A 26,763-nucleotide genomic window follows, 5' to 3' on the forward strand; every position below is an offset into this window, starting at 1 on the left:
CTGAATAATACCCAGGGTTTGTATTCATCTAAAAATAACTCACACCTCTCAATAGCTGATTAGTCTACTCAGGGTTGACTTTAAGACACAGCACATATACTCAACTTTTAGTCTTGAAAATTTAGAACACTGCTTGATAGCTAATAATGGAACCTACCAGCTCTTCAGGGAGAGGAAAGCTTTTGGGTTTGTCCCCAGGTTTTCTTCCCCAGAGTTGTCCCACTTGACTACCTTAAAACTCTCTGGAGGGCAATTCAAATGCTTGGGAGACATTTCTTGCGACCCCAAATGGGGCTTTGAGTTCAACCCATCCCAGCTTAGCCACAAAGAGCCTCCATCTCCAGCAGCTGTGGGGTTCCCCTGCTCTTGTAACAAAAAGCTGTGAGCAGTCAGTCAGCTATGCTGGTCCCAGAGCCGGGTGGATTCAAGAACAAAAGATGTGTGTCACATGGCCATACCCTCTGCATGCCACAGGCCCAAATTTCCCCAAACTGTGGCCATTACACATTTTTGTTCTCAGGAGAAGGTGATATGAATGGAAGATCACACGAAAATCACTGGAGAGGATACAAAGGTCAGATCAAGGGTGGGAATGCTCATCAGAGCAGTGTTCATGGAGGGTAAAGTGGTCACATCTGAGAATGTTATGTGAGAGGAGGGATGGTATTCTTGTTCTTACCATGGGCCACGCAAGGGCATCCTAATGGATATCGACCTGATACGATGTCAAAGGCCTGGGAAGATTCCCACATGCAACAAAACTGAAAAAGAAAGGAAAAACAGAGGAAAAGAGCATTAATTAAAGACCTCTAAAATTTCACTAATGAAAGAGTATTAATTAAAGACCTCTAAAATTTCACTAATGAAAGAGTATTAATTAAAGACCTCTAAAATTTCACTAATAAAATGTATTCCTGGGCTTCCCTGGTGGTGCAGTGGTTGAGAGTCCGCCTGCCGATGCAGGGGACACGGGTTCGTGCCCCGGTCCGGGAAGATCCCACATGCCGCGGAGCGGCTGGGCCCGTGAGCCATGGCCGCTGAGCCCGCGCGTCTGGAGCCTGTGCTCCGCAGCGGGAGAGGCCACAACAGTGAGAAGCCTGCGTACCGCAAAAAAAAAAAAAAAAAAAAAAAAAAAATGTATTCCTTCCAGTTCTCAGCCTCCTTGGAGAGGTAGGCTACGTCCTCTGGTAGATGTGGTTAATGACTGATTTACTCAGTTACAATCAGGGATAGGAGATTCCTAGTCTTCTGGAGGGAGCAGAGCCAGGGATGGCATGAGTCAAGCCAGGGGCCCATGGGGTAAAATTTAAAGAGGCTGACTGAGGAAGAGAGAATAAATATCCAAAACAGCACTTTTTAGAAAATGAATTGGGATACCAGGCAGGAAAGGAACCATGAGAAAAATAAAGGGATTTATGTGATGCATACAGCAGACTGAAAGGAGAGATGGTGTAAAACACAGATCTCCTGACTTCCAGGCTGGAGGGCTTTACCTCCTTGTTTTTGGCTTATTTGGAATCCACAGTATTATTTTATGTGGGTTACTGCAGCAATGTGTTATTATCTCTGCATTTTTTTCTGCTTTCTGACTTAGTTGAAATAACTATGGCTTTGGGGTTAGACAGACTGGATTCCAGTTTTACCACATACAAATGTATGCAACTCTGAAGAAATTATTTACCACCCCTGAGTCATAGATCCTCCTCTGTAAAATGGGGCTGTTTCTGGAATTAAATGAGATAATTTATACGAGTTTACTTGGGCATTCATTCAGCAAAGTGTATTGAGTGCCTATCTATTGCCAGGGCTGTGGAGGAAACCGAGATGGCCCTAGGTTTTAATCAAGTGAAGGAAACATGATCTTTTGAATATATGAGACATTAATGAACACCTGCTCAAGTACTGTTTGTCAAGAGATGAAGTAGATGCTAATATTCGAGGTTCCCTCTTTCTTAGTGTAGGGGTGCTAGAATCAGTTCATATAAGGGACTGTTTCTTCTTTATTCACAGGTTTCATTTTTTTTCCAGTAGATTAATTTAGCTTTACACCTCACCAAGCAGACATTAGAGCCTACTGAATGGATAATACACATCTCATAAATTCTCTTACACAAAAGACCACAGTGAGTCATGCTTTCAAAAGTGCCTGAGGATGGATTTACGCCCCATGACAGTCATAATGGTTCATTCGGAGCAGTTACACAGTCTGCTGGGTAAATAATGCAAGTTGTATAAATCACATCGATGCTGTGTTTACACAATAGGCCGTTACGACTCCAGAGGAGCTCAAACAACCTGATACAAGAGGATGTTATAAATGATGTCAATACAAGTTAATGTCAGTGCAAGTTTAAGTTAATCAAGGAAGCAACCCCAAAGGAGGGCAGGTTTGTCAGGGTGGCCTAAAGGAGATAAGATGAATAAAATATGTCTTTGGTAAAAGTTTATATTAGTTAAGCCTCCTGGCTGCCAAATACTGGAGTTGATTTAAACTCCCTTTATTAAAAAAAAAAAAAAAATGGAAGAAGGGTAGGATTACCCCTCAAAAATATGCAGGGGTACTTCACAGAACCCCAAAGTCAAACTACAGCTAAGTTTCAAGAAGGAACTGAAATTAAGAGAGGGAATGCTGCAAAAATCCAGAAAGTTTCTCATTTCTGTCTTTTTTTTCTCTCAAAAACTTCATTCTACTTTCGAATTACACATTGGCCTTCTCTGCTTTCTTGTCTGCGTGGCCTCTTAGCGTCCGAGTTTCCCTGTTAACTGTTCCAGCAGATTCCCTGGCTCTAGGTCTTAGTTTCAATTTCCCAGGTGGGAGATTCTCTTTGGCTCACTCGGGGTCAGATCTCTCCACCCCCTCACCCCCTCACCCCCTCACCCCCCAGGAAGTTATAGGAAAAGGCTGGGGGCATATAGTAGAATCATGGCTTTATTTATAAAATTCATTAGCATAATAACCCAAACGCCTGGGGCACAGGCCTGTACGGAAGGAGGTGTTTCTCAGAGAGAAAGATGGCTCGTGGAATGTAGAGACAGCCAGATAAATGTCCTCCAGAAGTGCTGTCCCCTTGATAAGACCCAGAGGCAGAGAGAAACACACAGAGTAGACTCAGGAGGTACTGGGCTGCCCCAGAAACATCCAGGAGAGAGAAAGGATAAGAAAGTTACCAGGATGTCACCTGTTTTTATAACGGCTTGATTTACCTTATATATATATTTAATTCTAATGGAGTACTCATGTCTTGGCAGAATGCATTGCAAAATGAACAAATAAAAACAAAAACAACACCCACAATTTGAAACACTAGAAGGATAGGTTTTTGGTGTTCACGCCCTGTACCTATGAAAGGAGCTCAGTGAGTGTTTGCAATTTCTATGCTCTATTGATATGGGATCCAGAGTAGAAACATGTGAATAGTCTAGGCACCTGTTAAATATCATGGGCTTGATATGGGGTTATCGTTACAGATTAAAGCTCATTATTTATAAAATTCATTAGCATAACCCAAACGCCCCAGTACACTGTGACTTTGGCTAGCTCCTGTTTTGCCAGGAAGGATGATAGCGGATGGCTCTCATCACAGGAGTGTCAGGATAGTTCTTTGAATTTATAGCACGTATGCTCGCCAGCATTCTGCATCCTCCATGGTAACCCTAGTTCTTGGGATGCCCAGAATCACGACTTTCCTTTCCTTGTCTATTTCCTTCATTCCCCGTTCTTTTCTAGATGGTTCTCATAACCCAGGATAGGAACTTATTTATCAGCTGACTAGCTGAGCTTGGAAAAGACATCTTATTTGCTTATCAATCAGTCCACTATATGTGTAAGTGGACTGGCAGGCATTTGTGGGGTGTTTGGGAGATTCCTGCTTCCTTCCTTACCATTCAGGATATAATTCAGGGTCAGAAAGGCAAATTCATGTGTTATTTTTCTAAAAGTTTGGGTTTTTAGAAAAGTTAAGAAAGTTTAAGGAAGGAAACAAAACCCAGCCAGAATTCCACCAAGTTTAACATTAGGCATTCTTCCGCAAAGGAAAGGGAAGAGGGAAATAACACCAAATGGATCTTTCACTGAGGAGTACACATGCTTTGTTGGAGGAGTTAATTAACTCACATCAAGATTAGAAAGACAGGGACTTCCCTGGTGGCGCAGAGGTTAAGAATCCGCCTGCCGTGGCGGGTGGGGGTGGGGGTGGGATGAATTGGGAGATTGGGATTGACATGTATACACTAATATAAAATAAGTAACTAATAAGAACCTGCTGTATAAAAAATAAATAAAATTCAATTAAAAAAACACCAGAATCTGCCTGCCAATGCAGGGGACACGGGTTCGAGCCCTGGTCCGGGAAGATCCCACATGCCGCAGAGCAGCTAAGCCCGTGCACCACAACTACTGAGCCTGCACTCTAGAGCCCATGAGCCACAACTACTGAGCCCATGTGCCACAACTACTGAAGCCCGAGCGCTTAGAGCCTGTGCTCCACAACAAGAGAAGCCACTGCAATGAGAAGCCCGCGACCACAACGAAGAGTAGCCCCTGCTCGCCACAACTAGAGAAAGCCCGCATGCAGCAACGAAGACCCAGTGCAGCCAAAAATAAAAATTAAAAAAAAAAAAGTTTAGAAAGATAGAGATTACTGACAACACTTAGTCAGCACTTACTCTCCACCGAGCACCAAACACGGACATCATCTCAGCTCATGGCGATTCTGTAAAGTAGTTAGGTTCCACATGTTCAATTTAAAAGAGGTATTTTAGACTCAGGGAGCTTAAGTGCCCTGTCCAAAGTGACACAGTAATAAATGGGATCATCTGAACCCAAGTCAGAGTTGCTCCAATGCTGATGCTTATCCCCCTGATAAACTACTCTCCCTCTGTAAAAAGGAGAGCATGTGAACTTCTTAAGGGAAAGAATGTCGCCTTGCTCTTCAGATGCTCCAGTCAATGAAGTGTCTCCTAAGACACATTCATACAAAATCAGGTGTTTATTCACAATCCTTCCATTTTTAAATAGCAATCCCTGCCCATCCCCCACTTCATCAGATATGGAAGTTAGACAAGAACCTGCAGCTCCTGATCAAGACACACTGATGGATGCGGTCAGTGGATCACTGATACAATGCATTCTGAGCAAAATATAGTCAAAGGGACCACCTCACTACAGAGTAAATAACTAGGTAAAGTAAGCCATATGCAGAGAAAGAGAAAAGCCCACATCCAGCTCTGGAGCCAGGCAGACACTAGGTCTGTAAGTAATCTCTAGGTCTCTGCTATATTTGACAGATGAACTCCAAGCTCAGTGATTAATGCAGCAACTTACCCAACCTGGAAAGCTAGGAGTAAGATTCTAGATGGGTAATAAGTTTAAGGAAGAGGAGAGGACATTGGTAAGAGACTTATACTGTGGTCAGATTATTTCACTGCATTATCAACTCCTGACTGGGGTTGGAGGGTGGGAATGGCCATTCGTTAATTCACATTCACGTTTTTAGTGATGCACAAAGTACAATGCCATGTACTTAATAGGTGCTCGACAGAAAAACAGGTGAAAAATATGACAAGGGTCAGGAGTTAAGGGGGAAGATATTAAAAAAAAAAAAAAGAACTTAAAACACTTTACTCTCTAGAGAGACAAACAGCAGATAAATTTCCCAATGCCTTACAAAGAAGGATTGTGGCAGAGCTTTGAGAATAACTCACTTCTTAAAGAAGATGTCCCCTAAAGAAGATGAATAACCTGCTATATAAAAAAATAAATTAAATAAAATTCAAAAAAAGGAGATGAATAAAAGATCAGAAAATGGTCCTCTCACTTTGACTTTCAGTTGTACGACGGACTCTGAAGTATACAGAGTTGGTGCCCCACCAGCAGTGGGGTCCAGGCAGTGGAGAAAGTCTGGCCCTTCAGTGCTTTCTCCAGTTAGAGAGACCCCTGCAGGCATCCCATTGTTCTGACCCATTTGTGTTCCAGAGAAAGGAGGGACTTTTAGGATCCTAAAATAAAGTTGTTGTTTCTGTAGGGGATTTCTTGCCCTCAGTCTAAAGTTTTTTAGTCTTTCTTGCAGCAGATGCACTAGCATACTTTAGGGAAGTCTCTTCTCTTACCTGGCACTTAAAGCAGAAAGATTTTCTTGAGGACCCAGGGACTGCTCGTAGGTGGCATCTCTCATTTTAGGGGGAGCTGAGCTGCCAGTTCAGTTCCGCTACCTACTAGCTATGTGACCTTGAGCATCACTTATCTAGTGTACTCACGCCTCAATTCCATTTGGTGTAAAATGAGAATCATGATGGTACCAACCTTATAACGTTGTTAATGACATTACAGAGATAATGTATGAAAAAGATAAGCCCAGTTCAGGCTCTCAATAAATTACTTATTTCTTCCTTTCTCTGTGGATGAGGATACTTTGTCATACTCTTTATCAGCTGTCAGGAGTATATGAGATGGTTCTCAGGATTCATTTAACAGATACGAGTAAAAGGATAAACCATGAGGAGTCAATACGGACTTAGGGCAGTAATGCTTATATAAAACCTACATATGAATACTATCAAAGAGTCAATGTTGGTGAGAAGTCTCTTGAAAGATTAGAAATAATTACCAGTGAGTTAATAGGAATGGGTTCTGTCTGTTTCTCTTTAGTTTCTTTCTCCTACTCTTCCTTTGCCTTTGCTAGCTCAGGCTGCTTTAACAAAATACCATACACTGGGTGGCGTAAACAACAAACATTTATATCTCACAGTTCTAGAGGCTGGGAAGTCCAAGATCAAGGTGCCGACAGATATGATTCTTGGTGAGGGCCCTCTTTCTGGCTTGTGGATAGGCCACTTTTTTTTTGTTTTTTAATTGAACTATAATTGAGTTACAATATTGCATTAGTTTCAGGCATACACCAAAGTGATTTCAGTTATATATATATATATATATATATATATATATATATATATGTGTGTGTGTGTGTATATACATATATATGTGTGTGCGTGCATATATATATGTGTGTGTATATGTGTGTGTGTGTGTATATATATATATATATATGCATGTATGTATGTATTTTCTTTTTCAAGTTCTATTCCATTATAGGCTATTACAAGATACTGAGTATAGTTCCCTGTGCTATAGAGTAGGTCCTTGTTGATTATCTATTTTATACATAGTAATGTGTATCTGCTAATCCCAAACTCCTAATTTATCCCTCCCTTGCTTTCCCTTTGGTAACCATAAGTTTGTCCTCTGTCTGAGTCTGTTTCTGTTTTGTAAGTTTATTTGTATAATTTTTTAGATTCCACATATAAGTGATATCATATACCATTTGTCTTTCTCTAACTTACTTCTCTTAGTATGATCATCTCTAGGCCACCTTTTTGCTGTATACTCACACGACAGAGACAGCAAGCTCTGGTCCCCTACTCTTCTTGTAAGGGCACTAATCCCCTCACTGGGCCCCACCTTCATGACCTCTAAACACAACTGCCTCCAAAGGCCCCATCTCCTAATACCACCACATGGGGGTTAGGGCTTCTGAATTGACAGGGGACACAAACATTCGGTCCATGGCACCCTCTTTCCTCCCCCACCATCCACCCTTGCTTGGTCTTTCTCAATGTTTGAGATCCACTTAGCTAGCAAATACCATTGTTATAGAAAAGAGAAATATGAGCAAGATTGTATAGACTAACAGGAATTTTCTGTGATATATGAGTAGTAGCCTTAATAAACTATAGGAGTCTGGACCTGCTGTCTGATTGCCCACAGAGAGCACGCAGATCAAATATTCTATAATCAAAATCATTATTGTGCTTATAATGGCTTAAAGCCAGCCAAGCTACACAGAAGGTGAACTCGGGTGTCTAGGAGTATATTTTGCAACTTGTTTGTCCTGAAGATTTTTCCAAAAACCTTGCATTATTTAAAGTTGGATATTTTGAGGGTCGGTATGTCACTTATTGAACTGTCACGTTTTATACTACAGAGAAGAGGTCAGGAAACTTTCTGTAAAGGACCAGATAGTAAACATTTTAGTCTTCTGGGGTCACACGGTCTTCCTTACAACTACTCAACTCCACCATCAGAGCACCTAAAGCAGCCGGAGAAAGTTCATAAACATGTGAGCATAGCTGTATTCCAATAAAACTGTGTGGACACAAGCTTGAATTTCATATAATTTTACATGTCTCAAAATATTATTCCTCTTTTGATATGTTTTCAAATATATAAATATGTAAAAACTATTTTGGCTTGTGGACCTTATAAAAACAGGCAGCAGGCCAGATCTGGTCTGATGTGGCTTCCCCTGCTGCAAAGAACAGGCCACACAAACTTTAGCCTCAGAAATCATTCACGTGGATGCTGCCAAATGTCATTCACATGTAATCATTCATTTCCCAGCTTCGGTAATGGAGTGGAGACGTATATTATTTAGTTAGGTCACGGAAGACCTGGACTCGTGTTCAATTCTGGTTCTGAGTGACCTTGGTGACTTCATTTAACACCCCAGCAGCCCAGAAGGCACCTATGGAAGCTTCAGACACTGATGGTGAAGGGCGGGATCCACAGGGTCTGGCCCCTGCCTACCTCTCTCATCTCAAGCAATTTCACTCCCCCTCCCCCACTCCCATTCTCTTTAGGCACTTGGGGTTCCTGGCTGTTCCTCAAATATGCCAAACTCATTTTTGTCTCGAGGACTTTTACTTGCTTTTCCCTCAGCAAGTCTCTTTTCCCAGAGACTTAGATAAGTGAATCATATATACTGTTCAGCTCTTTACTTAAATATGACTTCCTCCACGTGGTCCCCTCAGCCTCCTGATCTAGAACAGCACCTGACACCCACTACGCTACCTCTTTGCCTGCTTTATTTTCTACACTGACATTTATTGATAGCAAAATGATCTTGTTCATTAAATGTCTACTTCTTTGCTATCTAGCTTCCTTAATTGTCATGAGGACAAACTGTCCGATCCACTGCTAGAACAGCACCTGGAATATCGTGGTTGCTTCACATTCACTTGTTGGATGAACAGTGAATAATTTGTATGTGTTTCTGGAAATAAGAAATCTTTGGGGCCCTTATCCTTGGAATCAATTCCCAGAATCCCATTCGGAGTATTCTCTGTAATAGCAGATACTAAACATACCCTGCCATGTAAGGCAAGCTCAGATAAATTAAATAACTTGCCAAGGGCTCAAAGGTAGTGTATGGCAGAGACAATGGGTGTTTGAACCCCGCTATCATATTTGAATGCCTGTTCTTTTTGTCCCACTCTTTGATAATGTCTGGCATCCTGTAGGTATGGTGACCAAACTGTCCATCATTAAAGCCAAGGTGTTTCCCCATCAAAAGTCCTGGCATGTTTATAAATTAGGATACTACACAGACATCAAAGGGAACAAGCTACTGCTGCTTCCAACACAATGGGTGAGTCTCATGGTGAAAGAAGCCAGATTCAAAAGACTCCACACTGTGTGGTCCCATTTATATGAAGTTCAAAACAGGCTAAGCAAAATGATGATAATAAAAGCCAGAAGTATAGCTGTTTCTGGAACTGGGAAGAGGCAAAAGGGAACCTCACCGAAGGCTGAAAATGTTCTGTCTGTGTACGTGTGTACAAATCTCAAGATGCACACGTAAGGTTTGTGTTCTTATATGCACGTTTTCCTTTAATAAAGAATCGGAATTGGGCTTCCCTGGTGGCGCAGTGGTTGAGAGTCCGCCTGCCGATGCAGGGGACACCGGTTCGTGCCCCGCTCCGGGAAGATCCCACACGCCGCGGAGCGGCTGGGCCCATGAGCCATGGCTGCTGAGCCTGCGCATCCGGAGCCTGTGCTCCGCAACGGGAGAGGCCACAACAGTGAGAGGCCCGCGTACCGCAAAAAAAAAAAAAAAGAATCGGAATTGAACAAACATTGAAACATAGAAAGTCAAGATATTTATAGAAACTGCGGGATAGAGCAACTGAAATTAGGATGGCCTCAAAAAATTCAAAAGATCTGGTGCCCAGAGTTATAGAAAACCTAGCAGACCATCTAGAAGGGAATTCATGATGGTCTCAGAGGCTGACAGCTGATGGAAGATGAGACTGACCTCTGCCATCTGTCTGAAACCACTGCAAAAAGAGCTGAGCTAAGTCAAATTTAGGGAAGTGTGTCGTTATCTCACGTCTGTCTTGCCTCAGCACCTCCCTCCACTCCTTGAATTTCATGAAGCACTTCTTCTCAGATCCAGCTTTTCTCCTGAGTGATCACCCCATTTTCTCTCAAACAGCAGGAGAGATGAGACATGCCCGTCAAACCCGAATCATGTTTGGCAGGAAAATAAGCTTGTTTTACTGCTGTTTGTCTTTGGAATTATCTTCCATTAAAAAGATTACAGTGAAGACAGCAAGTCTTTTCCTTTTTTTTCATAACAAGTCATAAAAACCTCAAGCCATTTAGGTATGGAAATATCCAAGAGCCCGAAGGGGCAGTCTGAGTTTTTGTTAAAGAAACACCCGGTCCCTGAGAAGGAGGCTGAGAGGGTGTGACTGTGATGGGGGGGAAGGAACAGTCACCCCCAAAATGAGCCGGGGTCCTAAGAGATAAATTACAGACAAGCAACCTCCTTGAGCATCTTTGACAAATGACATCTGTGCTAAGACGAAATCAAAGGACAAGGTCAGTTTCCCCAGTGAATGAGGCTGAGCGAGTCATACATCTGGGCACCCCGCATGCCTGGTCCATGAAATCACCAGAGCGTCGAAGGAGAGTTATGTTTAAGGCCAAGGCTTATTTATGGAAAAATGAGTTTCGGGGCTTGGCTGTGCTCAAGCACGGACCTTCTGGGCTGCGGGTACATTGGTTATTGTTTACAAAGTAGTTCTTGTCCTCAAGAACAAGTGTCCTGATTCCAGCCTCAGTGTGGAGCCCAAAGACCTGGCCTATCAGCTTCTTCATTTCCTGTGGGCTGGGCCACCATCCCCCCCTCCCTGTTCTCAAAGAGCAGCTTTGAAAATGATGCCCTCAGTTCACTTGGATGCTGGTACCTCATCCGAATAACGAAGCCGAGAAACACCAGAAGTGTATATGGGCCGGAAGCAGAAGAAAGCGGCAAGGACCGATGTGGCCCTTTTACAGCATAACTGGCCTCATTCCTCCCCCTCCACAAGCAGAGACATACCGGAAAAGGACTGAGTGGCCGACCTCTTCTCTGAGCTTTCAGGACTTCGAGACCATAGGACAGATGGCTCCTCAAACTTGCTGCCGTGCAATTTCCTAGCCCCACAGAATTCTCTATCCGAAGAAACTAATTACTTACTGCTATTTTCTGCTTTCATCAAGAGCGTTATGTAAAACCAGGACAAGATGATATGAAAATTGATAAAGGCCTTTAATTATGTTTCTTTGCCCCAAGTCTCCGTGGAGACCTCGGCATTTTCAAAATAAACTTGACGTGATGCTGGGGCGCTTGAACTACTGCGGATATTTGAGAAAATAAAAGCATGGGCTACACTTATCAGCACTGACAAGGGGGCAACTGGGGCCAGCAAGATGTGGAGCTCTCTAGCAACACGACTGATGATCTGTAGTCCCTTTTTCCCTTAGAACACATTTCTACTTTCCCCGAGGTGTACGCGGTGAGAGCAACTCTAAGGAAACTTCCATTGCTCTGCCCCCTTCTTTAGTCTCTGGTTTGTAAATTCCAGGGGCTGTTTCTAGGGGCAGGGCGTCAGCCAGGATCACTACTCCTGAAGGCATGTCTTGGGACCTTTCCCATCTCCCTTGCTCAGTAACGTGTTGAGTCACCAAAGGAAGGGGCGTGACTGACAAAGGGACAGTGTCTCCCCTCCTTGCTTTAAAACACATGATTTATCCAAGGGAATCAAAATACCTCCTGTCCAGTGAGGCCCACAGTGTGTGCAGACCTGAGGAAGCCTGGCTGAGGGCACAAAGGGGACAGAGTTCATTGGACCTACCATGTCCCCCGACGTGGACTCTGGCCTCCCTCCTCTCACCCACCCATTCACAGATATTCTGTTACCATTACAAGGACCCTCTTTCCCGTACTGGACCCACTTGGAGGTCCTGAAGACAAATGTCAGTTTCCTGAAGACAAATGTGACCAACTGGAACCAGGAAGATTTCAGTATCCTTTAGACTAGGAGTATATGGGGCACAGGTGGGACAGTGCATCCATCTTATCTCCAAGGTTTTTTTTTTTTCTTATTTTGACTGCAATTTATATGAGCCTAAAAAATCACTTTTCTCAAGCCAGCTCTGCCCAGTATTCTAATACCAGGTCCTCCCATGACAACTCCATATCCATCCTGTGTGAGAGGGTAGTAAAGATACTAAGCAAGGTGCTGTGACCTCTGACCTCTGTCTCAGACTTACCCCTTATCCATCTCTTCCTTTCTTGTAGACACTTAAGATTTTTCAGAAGCCTTCCACAGCACTGAAGGATCTCAGCTTTATCGGACACTTTGACCTGTGGGACCATTCCCCAGGTTCAAATGTACAGATCCAACAACCAGTGTTTAAATGGGCTCACTTTGGGCATTTGGGGCAGAAGAAGTCTCAGTCATGTGGGACTGTCCTGCACATTACACTGGAAGATTATAACACCTGTCTTAGTGTACTTGGGCTGTTCTAGCAAAATGCTACAGACTGGGTGGCTTAAATAACAAACATTTATTTCTCATAGCTCTGGAGGCTGGGAGGTCCAAGATCAAGATGTCAGCATCTGGTAAGAGGCGTCTTCCTCGCTTGTAGACAGCTACCTTCTTGCTGTGTCCTCACACAGGGGCGAGAGTAAGATCTGGTGTCTTCCTCTTCTTATAAGGACACTAATCCACATGGGGGCTCAGACCTTTCCTAAACCCAGTTCTCTCCCAAAGGCCCCATCTCCAAATACCATCACACTGAAGACTAGGGCTTCAACATATAAATGGGGGGGCACAAAATTGAGTCCATAGGAACACCCCTGGTTTGTACCCACTAAAAACCATCAGTAATCCCAATCACTGTGACAAACTGACACACATTTCCCAATGCTCTCAGCAGAGATTCACTAAATAAAAGCAAACAAAAACCTTAAGACAATGGGAGAGGTTGCTAAAATAGGATGGCTCTGTTCACTATATGAGAAAACACATCCAAATCTGATTGTGTACATATATACACACATATATATGTATAACTGAATCACTTTGCTGTACACTTGAAACTAACATAACATTGTAAATTAACTATACTTCAATTAAAATTTTCAAAATAAATAAATACATAAAACCCATCCAGGAAAACTATAACACTGCAGTCATGACACCCGACTTACACTCTCCCACCTACCCCCATCCTGCCAGATGTGATTCAAAAACAAAAGCAATGCCAGAATAGTAAAGTATAAGAAAATCCAATGTTTTATATTTTTTCCTAAAATAACTACTTTTTACTTAAAAAATGTACAAACTGTTTCAAAATAAAATAATTGTCCTTCTTCTGACTCCTTGGTATCTAAAGCATGTGCCTGATCTGACCATTGGGAAATCTAGCACTTCCCTGCAGCTAAAGAGAAAGCTCTTCATCATGGACTTCATCAGGAGGACCTGGTTTCCGCCTACCTCTCTACCCTCCCCTCCCATCATCCCACCCCCATGCTTTGTGCTTCAGGCACCAGTAGTCATGCAGATTCTGTATTGTATCCACCCCTAGCCCTATCCTCTAAATACACACACACACACACACACACACACACACACACACTATTCAAGTCTGTGATTCTGTTCATGCTTCCACATTATGTGGAATGCTCCTCCCACCCCCAACACCCAGTTCCTGTTCACCAGGCTAATTCCAGTCATTCTTTGAGCCTCAACTAGACAGCCTCTCCTCCAGGCAGCCCTCCTGACTGCCTCACCCCCTTCCTCATCACCCCTGCAGGCCTCCAGCAGCATATTGTACACTGGTCTGCAGTCATCTTTTGATATTCCTCTTTACCACTAGATTATAAGGGCTTTAACGGCAAAGATTATTTCTTTTTCATCTTCTGTCACTTCAGCTTGATGAAATAAATTATTTCAAGTTCTCTGCAACATAGCCTTTCAAAAGTTATAATATAAGTAGCTAAAGTCATTCTTCAAAAATCTATGAAACTGTCAGAAAGCCCTCAGCATCCTTCCATCCTTCTTTCTCAGCAGAGACGTCTCAGTCCCACTCCCCAGACACTCACACATGTGCTTTGACCAAGGCTTTCTCTAATAGAAAATATCTTCTTGGACTTTGCCGTGCATGCCAAGGTTGAGCAACTGACTGAAGACTTTCCTTTGCTCATCAAAATTCCTTCTTTTTTCGTAGCAAACTCTTCAACCCAGCTCTGTGGCAGGTGATTTGATGAACTAGTCTAGCATTTCCAAGAGGGTGTGGTGAATTATTTATGGTGGCATTTTAATAGTTATAATTAATTTTAGTATTTTTATAATCTACATAACTAGAAGATCAAATCAGGAAATTCATAGTTATTATTGCTTAGGAGGAGGCTAAAATTAGAAGGAAATGAGTTACGTTATGTTACTTAAAAGTAACATACAAATGTGACAAAAATCAAGAAGAATCCTCAACCTTGATGGTCCATATTAAGTATCAGTCTGGATCAGCTACTGTACCCAGTTATTCAATCAAACACAAATCCAGGTGTTGCTCTAAGGGTGTTTTGTAGATATGATTCACATCTACAATCAGTTGACTTAAGTAAAGGAGATCATCCTCCATAATCTGGTTGGGCCTGATTCAATGAGCTGAAAGGCTCTAAGGGTAGAACTGAGGTTGCCCTGGCAGGGAAGGAATTCTGCCTGTAGACTGCAGTGTCAGATCCTGCCCGAGTTCCAGCCTGCCCTATGGATTTCAGATATGTATAGCCACGCCCCCCATCTGCCAATTGGGAAAGTAGATAGAGATAGAGATAGATAGAAAGATAGAGTGAGAAAGAGAGAGAAAAAAGAAAAGGATCCCATCCTACTGGTTCTGTTCTCCTGTTCTCTGGTGGGATGCTGGATGATACATCAAATGACTGAGTTTTTGCTTGAGTTTCCCACTGCCAGGGATAACTGCATGTTAACTCTGACCTTCTGGAAACAATGCTTAAGACCCTCACTTGCCTTTACTGTTTAGGATTGTTGTTGTAAACAAAATCTGAGATATTCATGCCCTGACAAGATGCCTTTGCTCTTTTTCCACTGCCACATCCTCTACTGGTTTGTGGACCTATTGTCCCTGCCAAAGGCATCAGCTGGGATGGGAACAGTAATATACTTCAGCTGACATACATCACCCGATTCAGTAAAGCAGTGCTGGTAGTCAGTAAATTAGTGCTGGTACTTGATACTCACATGTGCTGTCAAAATAGAGGTGCTCCTTTGAACCCTGGGATCCTAGAGTAGTCAGGCTCCACAAAGCCCTGGCATCCAAATCATCTGGAGTTTTTTAATTAAAAATGAAATTTCCTAGACCCCCATCTCAGTTCTCCTATATCAGAATATCTTATAGGAGGCCACAGGACCTTAATTTGTACAAGCTCATAGCATGAGACTTATATGAGCTAAGTTTTAAATCCAATGCCCGAGGAATTCCCTAGAGGCCATGCAGAATGGTTGTAGCTTTATATGTTTTAAATTTGGGGGTCCTGTAACAAAATGTATTTGAGAACTCTCTTTTACAGCTATAAGAACCCAAAAGTTTAGAACCCACCAAGCCAGTCTGTGGTAGGTTGAATTATTGACCCCAATTCCCTCCATGTCCCACACCCTTGCCATGGCCTCTTCATGGATGGGGCATATTTCCACACTCCATGACTCTGGGGTTGCTTATGTGACTTGCTTTAGCCAATGGCAGGTGGGGCAGAATTGACCTGTGGACCCTGTGTATAAAGTCTTACCATGGTGATAGCTAACTGATACATAGTCTAATTCCCTAATTTTGTAGATGAGAAAACTGAGGATCTAAGATGCAAAGTGACTTTCCTAAGGAAACTTAATCTGAAGGAATAGCTCAAAATGCTAGGACTTTCATGGCAGGTCAGAAGATGGACACATTGAGAAGAAGGTTTTCAACACTCTTCCAATTACACAAAGAAGACCAGAATCCTCAGGTCGATGAACCTTTGGAGTAGCAGCATTGGTCCCTCCAAAAAACTTCACCATGTCATGCTTGACCAAGGAGACAGCTGAAGTTCAATGGGCCCACCTTACACTGTGCAAGGTGAGGATTTGGCATCCTTTCCACCTCCTCTGCTCACCTTGGTTACTCTCAAACGATCATGCACTGCCTGTTGGAATGAAAACAAATGCCACTAAATGCTACTGTCCTGAGCATGGCATTTTTTTTTTTTGCCAACCATTAAGATGTATACATCCAAATGCCTTTATTTACTACTCCAAGAAAGCATCTTGCCTACTGGGCAAGCATCTATAGTAGTCAACTTGACAGGGGGTGAGGAGAGTGGAACTGTTTGTCATATGAGAGTCCAATTAGGACTCAGACTTGGAATTACGTTGCCCACTAAGACTTAAGAGTGTCCACACTGGCTGACTGATAATACGTTACATAAGATACCACAAAAGAAATCTACAAATTCATGATAACCTAAAGGACGTCATTTTGATGCCTGTACATGTCAGAGAGGCCGGTGCTTTGGATTACCACAGTGTTTCCTGGAAACTCTGTTTTGCCAAATATCTTGAATTCGGCCCAAGCATTCTCCCCATTCACAGGCATATGGTGGGTCCAGTTCCGAAGGGAGATGAACTCTGTGTGTCCTTGCAGAAGGTTCAGACTACGCAATATTTAAATTAAAAAAAAAAAAGATAAACATCATTCTAGGCACATTCTGTGCCTCATCTCCATGACCCAGTTCCTGTTATCCATCAAGTAGGTTTTAAAATAGTTCACGTTTTTCAGTCCTGCAAAGTCAACAGTACTGGAAAGTTGGCAGGTCCACTTGTTTAAACAAAGCTCCCAAGTTTTCTGCTGGCAGGTGTTTCCAGAGTTCTTGGAGCACAATTCTTTGGATAGGATATTTGCCAATATACATAGCAACAGGAAAAAAACGTGTTTTCCTTTGCCACAGTGGAGACACCAAAATGCCTTAGATGCAAAGCTGGATATTCAGTTTGGGGGCTTATTTTGGCTCTAGGTCAGGAATAAACAATAACAAAATCCAGCATCTCTCTGTCCAGGTCTGATGGGTTTCAGAGGGGAACAGGGACACTTCTCACGTTGGCGGTGTGGACTCTCCATCCATCTCTGCACAGTTTGACCCAATGAGAGTTTGGTTCTCCCTTCTTTGTCAATTCCTCCAGACTCCTGAATGTCCCATTCTCAAGCTTTCTAGCTAATTTTGCCTGCAATTGAGGCTGGGGATAGTGGGTTTGAAATTTAATATGATGAAGGCAGAACAGGTAAGACTTTATTCTTCCTCCATCTGTCCTTAGGCATTGACTTCAATTACTCTTAAATCCAGCTTTCCAAAATTGAAACCTGGGACTGCTTTAAAATCTCATGACTATTTTTATAATCTGTTCCTTGGCAGTTGGACTAATTCATACTTGCTGCCATTCGATTCATTCCTCAGTCATTCAATTAAACTTGACACTGGTGCTGTAACCCCACGAGAGAGAAATAATCCCTTGTCTCTCACCCTGAACTGAATGAAAATAAATAGAAGATTTTTTTTAATGCAAAACCAAAGTTTGAGGAGGGGAAATATAAGCATGGAAAGGAAAGGTTTCGGGGACAAGTTTTTAAAACTCAAAGGAAGTCAAAATGTAACTGACTTAGAAGGTACTTAATGGTCATTAAATTGTAACCCAATGAAAATTATGAGTTTCAAATTCTGCTTACAAAAATTTAGAATATTAGGCACTACTAAAAGTTATTTTAAGTCATTTCTTCTTTAGTTACTTGCTAGTGGCAAATGTATTATTTCATGCTTGTGCTAATTGGCCTTATTTTTGCCTCTCTGTGTTACCTGTCTTCCACATCTCCCTCATATTATCTTGTCATTTAGTATCTTTGGAAGCTTCCTTACAAATTTCAAAATGAAGATACACTTTATCGATGTTCTGGGTTTAGAATGGGCCCTTTCAGTAAAGTCATGAACGTAGCCAAGGATCTTATAAATCCATCCGTTTCGGGAAAAAGAAATGGACGTTCGATTGTCAGCGAAAAAATCCATTTTTTCTTTCCTGTTAACTGTGGCTACAAAAAGAAACCACATTGATCAGACTCTGGGTTTTTCACCTGGGGAAGATGTCTGAAGGAGTAATAGTAGTGAAAAATATAGACTTTGCTCAGACAGACCTGAGTTCAAATTCCTGCATTGCTACCTACTTGTAAATGTTAAAAGATAAGGATCTTGGGTCTTCCCTGGTGTTCCAGTGGTTAAGACTCCGCACTGCCAATGCAGGGGGAGCACGTTTGATCCCTGGTCGGGGAGCTAAGATCCTACATGTCGTGTGGCTCAGCCAAAAAAAAAAAAAAAATGATAGGGCTCTTAATTCAGTAACAGTCAAGTCATGGCACTGCCTCCTCCTAGCTCTGAGACTTAGGTCAGCTTGTTAAACTCTCTGGACTTTGCTTTCTCAATGGTAAATGGGCAGAATGAGTGGATATGTTTGGGAAAATTAAGTATATGGCAAGTGCAAAGCCCATAAGAGTAACTCAAGATGAAAACAGTAACAGACTTTGAGAAAAGTGTATCTGGCTGCAACCTTGACATCACCACACTTTTTGTTTTAACTTTCATTGTGTTTTATCTTATGGGTAATAAATATTTGTTGTAAAAAAACCCTGGAAAATATAGATACTTTTTTTTAATGAGAATTGTTTAATGACTTATAGAATCATCTACCAGAAATAATTCCCATGGAGAGTTTGACTGAATCCTTTCAGACTTGATCATGAGACATCCAGGTGACATTACAATGCCCCTCAAAGGCTTCACTCCCAGCTGGGGGAGGACTGGCCAGCTCCCTCGTGGAACAGTAGAGAAGGCATGGGAAAATTGATTCCTAGGAGATAAATCAGGAGAAAGCATCCTAAGCAAATTTGGGAGGAAATGAACTTTTTTGTTTATTTGTTTCCACAAATGAAGAAATGTTGTGAATTTTAGGCAGGATATTGTTTTTTGCCAGATCGTTCTTTTGGAAGAGGCAACAGTGCTAAGATAGAGCTCCTCCCGGAAAGATAAAAGGCCCAGGAGGATCTCTGCTGGTGAGTTTCAGTAAATATGATGAATCAATATTGTTTTAACTGTTAACTCCCAATGACTGAATTGGAAAGGACTAATAAAGCAATAACTTTTTTACTGAATTGCCTCACTTTTCCCTTGATTATTGGAAAATTTGTGAAAACTTTTTGGCTGTCTCTGTGGCCTTTACTATCAACAGATCTCAACAAGTATTTTTGAAAAGTTTCTCATAAAACCTGTTTGTTAACAATGTTGTATGCAATATTTATACACTGCTTCATTATTCGTTATATTTGGAATATTAATAGCATAGCTACCATCTTTGGGGTGCTCTGTTTGTGCATAAATCCTCCAAATCCCATTTTTAAATTAAAAAAACTGAAGCTTAGAGCAGTTAAGTAAATTGATCAAGGTCACAGAGTTAGTGAGTAGTGGACATGGAATTTAAACACAGGTCTCCCATAGTCCAAAAATCATATTCTATTCACTACAATGTGTTAAAACTTATTGTGTGTGTACACACACAAGCTCATACCTGCTCCAGACCACTCACCAGGACACAATCAAGCAACTGCTGATAAAGGAAGATGTGCATAATTATAGAAATATTTGCATGTAGGAAAATGCTTTGCAAGGGTTCACTGGGAATGGAACACTATGGCCCTAGACTTATACTTCCATTGGGAACTTCTCTGGTATGTGTGTGGCACAGTTACTAATTTTAATAAGTCAATAAAATCAACTGATAGTCAAGAGCCTATACATATACATGAATATTATACTTGTAAAACCCAGAAAAAGAAAGAAAAGACACCAGTGAGCTCTTCACAGGCTCTGAGATGATTCCTGTAGGACCTATAGTCTCGATATGTTGGCAAAGATGACCACAGGCTCAAACTGCCAGCAACTGAAGGATGAGCACAAGGTCTCGATGGAAAGGGAGGTAGAATGAGGTTGAAGTTAAACGGAACACAGAATTGTTTTCAGTGAGCAGAAGCCAAACCTTTCCTTTTCTTCTATACTTCATAGACTTTTCAGTCCCTTAAAAATGTCATGGGCAGGCTTCCCTGGTGGCGCAGTGGTTGAGAGTCCGTCTGCCGATGCAGGGGACACGGGTTCGTGCCTCAGTCCGGGAAGACCCCACATGCCGCAGAGCGGCTGGGCCCCGTGAGCCATGGCCGCTGAGCCTGCGCGTCCGGAGCCTGTGCTCCGCAACGGGAGAGGCCACAACAGTGAGAGGCCGGCGTACCGCAAAAAAAAAAAAAAAAAAAAATGTCATGGGCATCAAAAGAAAACTTCTGGAACCACATGAAGTTTATTTCCTTTTGCCCTTATGTCCTCTCTCTGTTGAACCTCCATTAGCTTGGAATTGGGGAAGAAGCTTTATGAATGAATGAAGATAAAGGCAGAGAGAGAGAAGTAATGTTTATTAAGCACCCACTGAGGGCCAGGCACTCACCCAGGTGGTCTGTATATCGAGCCCCTTCCCCAACACCCCTGCAGAGTAGATGTTATTATCCCATCTTCCAGGTGAAGAAACTGAGGATCAGATAAGCTAGGTAACTTGACTCATTCAACCATGTATTAACCCACGTATGAGAGTTAGGATGCCAGACAATTCCCAAGCCTTTCTACTGCATCGGGAAAAGAAAAAATAGGCCTGAACTTAACTTGCCAATTTCACAGCCATGATGAGACTTATTAATTTTGTTCAGTTTACTAATATCTGAGGAGTGAACATGGATCACATTCTTTGGGTCATGATAATCTTTTATAATTGTGAATTCCAGATAAAGCCCCCAATCATAGTCCAGTCCAGACCTTGGAGTAAAAAGAGGTTCACACAATAACAATAGATTCACGTGTCTCTGCTTTGGGGAGACACAGAGCCCTCTTTACATTCCTTCCGTAGAGGTTTGTGAATGTCTAGGGTGTTTGAGATACACACTCTGTGAATTGTCTTCTTATGACACTAGGTGTCTGCTGTTTCCCTTCTCTTTTGCTCCGTCTCACTGTGATTGTGTCTTTGGCTCTTTACATTATCAAGAGAGGCTGCCCGACTCCAGTGCCCACCAAGATGCCCTCATTGCTGCTAATGCTGCCACGCATCACCTCCCAAGGCCACCAGTGCCAGACTCTGTCTCTGCCCAAACTCCTGATATTAATGCTGCCAAGACATTGAGACCCCAAAGCCCACTGAAGTAATTAGTATTTAAAAAATGGAAAACAAACTTTCTTTACTTGTTCATAATGCACGTCCACAGGGCCTGGGCTAGAGAATCATTGGAGAGACAAGCCCCAAGGCTGCTCAAGACCCCCAGCCCTCCTCAACACTAGCCCCCCACTGAACCAAGTTGTCTGCAGCTACCTTGTCTTTCCCTAGGATGTGGTCTTTCTTAGGAGGAATCTCATTCCTTCTTCTGAGGACTGGCTCCTGATATATGAGATGCTAAAGATAATCTCAGTTTGGAGCCCACCTGGGATCCCTGCTTTTGACATCTGTATGTGGAAAATGTGGTCCAGGGAAATTATGGGTTTGTTCAGTGTTCTCAAGCTTCTTAGTAGCAGAGATGCAACCAGAGTTTGGATATCCTGACTCCTAATTCAGAAAAGTATTATTTTGTTCATTCGTGTATCTATTCAATAAACATGTACGGAGGGCTGGTTTTGTGCCAGCCACACAGGAGGGATGTACACAACCTGTGCTGGTCCTTAGAACTCATGCCCTAATGGTGTGAAAAGTCCATTTCTAATGGGTGGTAAGTGCTCTGTAGGGTGAAACTCAAGTTCAGTGGTAGTTCACAGGAGGGGCCCCTAATGTGGGAATGGCCCCTGAGATGAGATGAACTTCAGGACAAGGAAAAGGGACCCAGGCTAAGGAAGGAGGCTGACTTATAGGCGATGGGCTGGGGAGGTTGGGGAGCTAGGTTTTTGATCCAGTGAAACCCGTAGATGGTTGAGCTCTAAGCTTTTTTGCCAATAAGTTTATGGTTTTCCTTTAGAAGTTAAATAAATGTCCATTTTCTTTTTCTTGGCAATAACACAGACCTTTAAAAACAGCAACTTTATAACACAGAGGTTTCCATGTGAATTTATTAGAAGGAGGGACAGAGGACGGGAATTTAATTAATGAGAAAGATGGGGTTGGAAGCAAGATTGTGACTTCAAATAAATTAGGCAAAACTAATGTCAAATAACCCTCAGGGGTGGATCTAGTTTTGGGGGGTCTGAAATTCATATAACATGGCAGACATTTTTTAAGAAAAATCACGCAAAAATATCTTACCTTTGTACTTTTTTGAAAGACCTGTGAGTACATGAACACACTGTAATTTGGGATGGGTCTTGTGAAAATGCAGGGTCCTGAAATTTAAGCCTCATTAGCATCTTAATAAAGCCCCTCCTAAAGGCACCACTTCAGAGAGAGAGAGAGAGAGCGCCTAAAGCAATCATAAAATGCCTCAAACACAGGGCTGGGTTGCAGGCCTGTGAACTACTTATGTTCTTAATTTCAAAACTTTCCCTATTTGAGTGGTCTCAGGGAGCTCATAGATGGGAAAGAGAAGAGGAAAGAGGTAAAGACTGTGTGTGTGTGTGTTCTTATAACTGTGGTCTGCTAAGGGAGATTTTTTTCATGGTCACTTCTAATAGACTATGTTCTAGGAAGATTTCAACACCTTCTTAGCAAACAATGGCCATGTAAACCTGAAGTGAGAAGCCAAGAGGATGTGGTCTTTCAGCACTTCTGTCTAAAAAACTCTGCTGAGGAACTTCCTGCATGAAGGTGAAGGAAAAAATAAATCTTCCTGTGGACACACACGTTCTCTGTGTTTCTCACAGGTGTTTCGTTTGGAACACAGCTCTTCAAGGGTGGACTGGGGAGGGGGGTGGAAGTGCGGAGGGGCGTTGGAAGGGAAGGATGGGGTCGGGAAGGTGCTGTACTGTCCAACTCACTCTGCGGAAAAGAGAAAAGCCCCGATGTCTATCCAGTGTCTGTGCTAAAAACACTCTCACTATGGCTGATTCCAGTCCACTGATCTGCCATCACTGATGCGGAGCTGGGAAGATACGGGTCCAACCAGTTCCTGCAGGTCACTGAGACCCACGGCAAGAGAGATCTCTGGATGTAAACTTTCTGTGGTCTGGTTGAGGATTCCTGGGGCCACTCCCAGAACAGACCTTTTATTTCAAATCCTCTCAAATGTGAGAAGCAGGTGCTCGGCTTTGCCTCCAGCACCTGCAATAATACACAGAGTGAGGATGTTGGGTCCCACATGCTCTTGAGTGAATGCTGCTGGACTAAAGGAGATGCAGACCTGGGAGCAGGGCTGGCCTGGGTTTTGTGGACTCCAGATGGGGTCCTGGCACCCTGCTTATCAAGCTCTGCTCTCAGCAGCTGCAGCCTCAGAAGCGGAGGTTCCGGAGGCAGAGGCTCAAGCTTGGGGAAAAGCATCGACATTACAAGAATTGGTGCCACCTTTACCAAGGGCTGCTTCAAATATAGTTTAATTTAGGTAGAATATGGTTAAATAAATGTTTTGAAGAAAAAATGTTGGTTGATTGATAGGTAGACTTCATTTATTTATATATCAGGAGTACATGTAACTTGCAATATAAATGTTTTTAAGAAATTTCCTCCCTCCCTCCCTCCCTCCCTTCCTTCCTTCACACTGAGTGATTACAAGGTTCTACACTAGATGCTTGTATAAAACAATGAATCAGACAAATAGGACATGGTGTCTACATTGAAGGAGACACTCATGTGAACGCTTACCTGAAGTGCTATGTTTCAGGGGCTGAGAGAGAAGGGTGAGCCAGACACAACCATGGAAGAAGCGTAGATTCTGGCTGGAGCAAGGGGCCAGAGAAGGGCAATCAAAGCAGATTGTGTATTGGGAGTTTGGGATTAGCAGATACACACTACTGTATATAAAATAGATACACAAGGACCTACTGCATAGCACAGGGAGCTACACTCAATATCTTGCAACAACCTATAATGGAAAAGTATCTGAAAAAGAATACATATGTGTGTATATATATATGTATGTATAACTGAATCACTTTGCTGTACACCTGAAACTAACAACATTGTATATCAACTATACTTCATTTTTAAAAAAAAAACACCAGATTGTGTAGAGTCATAACACAGAAACTCAAAAGGGGAGAAGCCTGATGACCAGATGTGCAGGGCAGTGTGTAGATGGTGTGAGCGGGGACAGGTGGAAACCCATGTGTTGGTCAAGGCAGCGCAAGGCCCTGAGCCTGCCTGGAGATCTGGGACGAGAGTTGAAAGGGCGTGCCATGTGTGAAGATGCCAGGAGGAAACTTCCCATGGAAGATCTGCAAGAGCGTGCCAGGGTGTTGGGACTGAGGAGCCTCTGTGGGTTTCTAACTGGGGAGTGAGTGGATCATTCCTGGATTCTGTTTGGGGTTGGTTTGAAGGCTCACTCTAAGGGTGCTATATGAAGAACGGATCTGGAGATAAGAAGCTGGGGTGATAAAGGCAGTTAGAAAAACAGAGTAGTGGGCTCTGATGATGCCATTGACCTTGGGGTCATCCTAATAATGAGGATGGACAAAGCAGGGGAAGGAACTAAAAAATTGTAAGGAGATAGAATTATCTGCACCTTGTCACCATTTTGATGTAGGGTGAAGAACGTTTTAAGTTGCCTCCCAGTTGTCTTGTTAGGGGTGAGGGACAGGGCAGGTACTTACTGAACAGTGATGAAGGGGGCAGTGGCTTGAGTAGAGAGTCAGAACTGTAAGAAAGTTAACTAAATTTAACTAAACCCAGGGAAACATAATGAGCAAAGTACAACTGCATCAAGGATTACTTTATAAAATATGTTGAGATGTCTAGGATGTAGGATGTGATAAAAAAATAACATCATGTATTCTTGCAGTAATTTTCAATTTACAAAATCTCACTTTGATGCTGACCCTTACATGCACATACAAACCTGGTGTTACAAATACAGTAAATGGAATTCAGAGGGATGGAGGGGTATGTTCGAGGTCACACAGCTGCAGCAGAGGTGGGACAAAGTCAAACTGTCTCTCAGTCCTAGAGCAAAAATGGAAGGACAGACTGAACACCTATAGAGTATTTTCCTTTTCCTCTAGAGATATTCCTGCCATTGACACTGGGTGAGCTGCCTCCAGCCTCTAGTTTTGTTGGGCAGTTTCCCCATCAGGTCCCCAGGTCACATCAATGGAAACTTGAAGGTCTTATCTGAGTTGCCTAAAATGATGTTCAGCTAGTAAGGCCTTGACATTCCTGAGGCTCGAATGATCCATTACCTTAGAAGTATCTGAAATATTGCCCTCCCATTTGTCATCCTAAGACCTGAAGCTGAAGAGGAAGCGGCAAATCTATTGTCATCTTTTCCTTTTCTGTGGAAAGCGGAAAGCAAAACACAGAAAAGCTGCCGTTGCTCTCAGGTCAAGTGACAGACACTGACCCTGGACATTCGATTCAGAAAGCTCCAAAATAAACAGAGAATGACGGAAGCCTGAAGAAAAGAAGCCAAATTAGGGATATCAAACTCTCTCTTGCCTAGACAAAGGACAGCTTTTCTTAGTACTCTAAATAGGGCTCTGGAAGAGAAAATAAAGTTACTTAAAAACTCAATTATAAATTAAAGAGCGCAGAATGCAATGTCCTTTGCAGCTTCTCCGAAGATGGCACTGCACGCAGTTGGAAAATCTGTAAATGTTAGCTTAGCTTTCGTAAATTTCACGAATCCACATCTTCCTCCTATGCTTATTGGCTAGAATTGAGGGAAATGTCTCCTCACACAGTATTCAAACAGGTGGAGAAAAATGTATCATGATTCTTCTCTCATCTCGGAAAAGAGAAAAATACTCTGATTTATTTGCACAGTTAAGCTTAGCCTTGGGAGCAGGTGTTGTCATTCAATACATCTTCAATTTCAAACTGAAGCATTTGAAATTGAGTTGTGTCAAGTTCAGCATTTGACACAACTGAGCCGGACTCCTCCTTCCTAAGTGCTTTTTTCTCTTGATATCCTGGACACCACCGCCTCCAGGTTTTCCTCTTTCCTGCGTGCCCCTTGTAAAAAGCCTTTATTGGGTCTTGCCTCTCCTCCTGTTGTTGCTAGCAAGTCTCACAACTCTGTCTTTCTTTCCTCTCTTTCCTACTCAGACCCCAGTGACCATACCCAATTCCATGCTTTATAACCTCTATCCTGATGAATTCCCAAATCACTTCACTGGCCCTGATCTTTCCTATAAAATCTATATTGGTATAACCAACAGGCAACCTGACGTCTGCACTTTGGCATCTACCAGCATCTTAAACTCATGTACAAACAGACTCTGATCACCCACTCACTCCTACCCTGAAGCTCATGTCCCCTCACATCCCCTGCCTCCCCACCTCTGCAAGCGATGTCACCACATCACCATCTTCCAGTGGTTTAGGGCAAAACCCTCGGAATCACCCTTGATTCACCTAATTCTCTATCATCCCACATCCAACCCATTGGCAAGCCCCGCACCCCTGCTCTCCTTT

General features: G+C 42.6%; 1 pseudogene across 1 annotated transcript in view; it reads right to left on the reverse strand.

The window, feature by feature from the left end:
- Positions 1-412: 412 nt before the first annotated feature.
- The window catches only part of LOC307192682 (tyrosine--tRNA ligase, mitochondrial-like), a 65,207-nt pseudogene continuing 38,856 nt past the window's right edge, over positions 413-26,763 (reverse strand). Inside the window, exon 2 of the transcript XR_013831770.1 lies at positions 413-761. The product of XR_013831770.1 is annotated as a tyrosine--tRNA ligase, mitochondrial-like (transcript). The remainder of the gene's footprint in view (positions 762-26,763) is intronic.

This window comes from Stenella coeruleoalba, assembly GCF_951394435.1.
Source record: "Stenella coeruleoalba genome assembly, chromosome: 10".
Taxonomy (NCBI): domain Eukaryota; kingdom Metazoa; phylum Chordata; class Mammalia; order Artiodactyla; family Delphinidae; genus Stenella; species Stenella coeruleoalba.